The 2,500-nt window shown below is 51.2% G+C and overlaps 1 pseudogene; it reads left to right on the top strand.

The window, feature by feature from the left end:
• The window catches only part of LOC143175430 (large subunit ribosomal RNA), a 6,568-nt pseudogene that overhangs the window by 2,123 nt on the left and 1,945 nt on the right, over nt 1-2,500 (top strand).

Raw genomic sequence — 2,500 nt, 5'->3', positions numbered from 1 at the left:
AGAGTTTTCTTTTCTGTATAAGCGTTCGAGTTCCCTGGAAACCTCTAGCAGGGAGATAGGGTTTGGAACGCGAAGAGCACCGCAGTTGCGGCGGTGTCCGGATCTTCCCCTCGGACCTTGAAAATCCAGGAGAGGGCCACGTGGAGGTGTCGCGCCGGTTCGTACCCATATCCGCAGCAGGTCTCCAAGGTAAAGAGCCTCTAGTCGATAGATTAATGTAGGTAAGGGAAGTCGGCAAATTGGATCCGTAACTTCGGAATAAGGATTGGCTCTGAGGAGCGGGGCGTGTCGGGCTTGGTCGGGAAGCGGGTCTGGCTGACGTGCCGGGCCTGGGCGAGGTGAACATGTACGGCAACGTGCAGGGATCCGAGCTCGGTCCCGAGCCTTGGCCTCCCGCGGATCTTCCTTGCTGCGAGGCTTTCGCGTAGCGTTCGTCCTCTTCGGCCGCCATTCAACGCTCAGCTCAGAACTGGCACGGACTAGGGGAATCCGACTGTCTAATTAAAACAAAGCATTGCGATGGCCCCCGCGGGTGTTGACGCAATGTGATTTCTGCCCAGTGCTCTGAATGTCAACGTGAAGAAATTCAAAAAAGCGCGGGTAAACGGCGGGAGTAACTATGACTCTCTTAAGGTAGCCAAATGCCTCGTCATCTAATTAGTGACGCGCATGAATGGATTAACGAGATTCCCTCTGTCCCTATCTACTGGGGTATACAGGTGCACAGCTTCATTCTGGCACAGCCAACCTCTCCTCCACGTGGTGTACCCTGGGAAACTTTCGAGTTTGCCAACGAGGCTCTGGCGCGACTCTCTTGCGAGCGTCCGGGCGGTATTTTATACCGTACGGACCGCGGAGTCGTCAAATACCGTAGCCGGTATGTCTAGCAACGACCCACTGGGGACATCCACCCAGTGGTACGCGAAGCATAACCGGTCGGGGGGCTTGCCTTAACCGGCCGGTCCACGAGGAGATAAACCTCTCTAATAAATCCGAAACCTTAAGTTATGGTGCGCGGCGAAGGGGTGCGGGCCGTCCTTGCGATGGTCCGTGGTTGGTGGGTGCACCAACCCTTAGCGGCCAACCTCGAGGCACCTGGCGAACCTCGTTGTATTCAGCCTTCCCTCCTGGAAAGGGCGTCACCCGGGAGGGCGACCTCAATTCGTCCCAACTCGTGGGAAAAATATGGGCAGAAATTCTAAAAACAAAAACAAAAAATCAAACACGATGTCGAGCGAGGAGGTCTTTAATGACCTGTTTGAGATAGAGGAGACCCTGGTATCTGAAGGGGAGGATTCACCCCTCCCCGACACTATCAGGATCGATCTGGATGGCTTCCTTGCGGGGCCAAGCCGGAAAAGAAGGATACAAAAGCCGGAAGGTTCCGAATCGGAATCCGGCGAAGAAGAAAAAATTAGGCAACCTAAAAGGCGTACAAAGGGAACAACGCCATATGAGAAGCTCACTAAGTGGGCCACCTTAGTATTGAATATGTTACCACGCTATGGCATCAGCCAGCAAACTATCGAGAGTGGCAGTTTTGCCACCCTCCGTAGTGCGTTGGACGATGCCTGGAAACAAATAGAATCCGGCGGCACTTACGAGGATGTGCAGGATAGAGAAAAGGAATTGTCCGGCAAGCTTGAAAAAGCTGAAAAGGAAATAAGAGATCTCAAGGAGCAGAGATCTGTAGCTTGTAAGAGGCTACATGAGAGGATTGAGGATGCCGAAGGGCGGGCTCAATCTCTCTTAGAAGAGAAAGAAACAGAAAGCGAGAAGTTATATAAGAAGCTTGATGAAGCCGAAAGGCGGATTCAAGCTCTCTTATTAGAAAGGAAAACAGAGAGCGAGAAATTGTACAAAAAGCTTGAGGAAGCCGAAAGGCGGATTCAAGGCTTGGAAAAAGAGAAGGCAAGTGCATGTGCCGAACCAAAGCCAAAGGCTTTGGAAAAGAAACCGTCCACGGCGGCAAGTACGCCAAAGAGGAAGGACATGGTCAAGTCCTACGCGACTGTGACCATGTCTAAGAAAGAGATAATAGAGAAGGGACCGACACGCCATGTCGTGACGGTCTACCTAAAAGACAATGACTCCGACTGGGAGCAAACCAGAAAGGCCATGACACGGGGCTTCAGGCCAACAAACGAGAAACTGCAGGTTAAGGCAGTAAAAAAGATAAGTAAAGGAGGCCTCCTCGTTGAAACGGCGACGAAGGAAGGCCTCCAGAGACTCATAAATAATAAGCCCTTGCAAAGCTTGGGACTTAAGATCGGCACTCCGCCGAAGAAAAATCCAAAGATGGTCATTTATAATGTACCAGATTTGGACGAGAATCAGTTGCTTTTCGCTCTAGAAAAGCAAAATGGTGAATTGATATCGCCTGAGGCGATCAAAGAAATAAAGCCCCTGTTTAAAACAGGGAAAGGGAATAGCAAAAATTGGGTGATAGAAGTATCACCCAAAGCAAGGAAAGCACTCAAGGACAGAGGAAGGCTGTTCC

Source organism: Nomia melanderi, unplaced genomic scaffold (assembly GCF_051020985.1).
Source record: "Nomia melanderi isolate GNS246 unplaced genomic scaffold, iyNomMela1 scaffold0084, whole genome shotgun sequence".
Lineage (NCBI taxonomy): Eukaryota > Metazoa > Arthropoda > Insecta > Hymenoptera > Halictidae > Nomia > Nomia melanderi.
The sequence above is the reverse complement of the archived record's forward strand: the minus strand, read 5'-3'. Positions and strand labels throughout refer to the sequence as shown.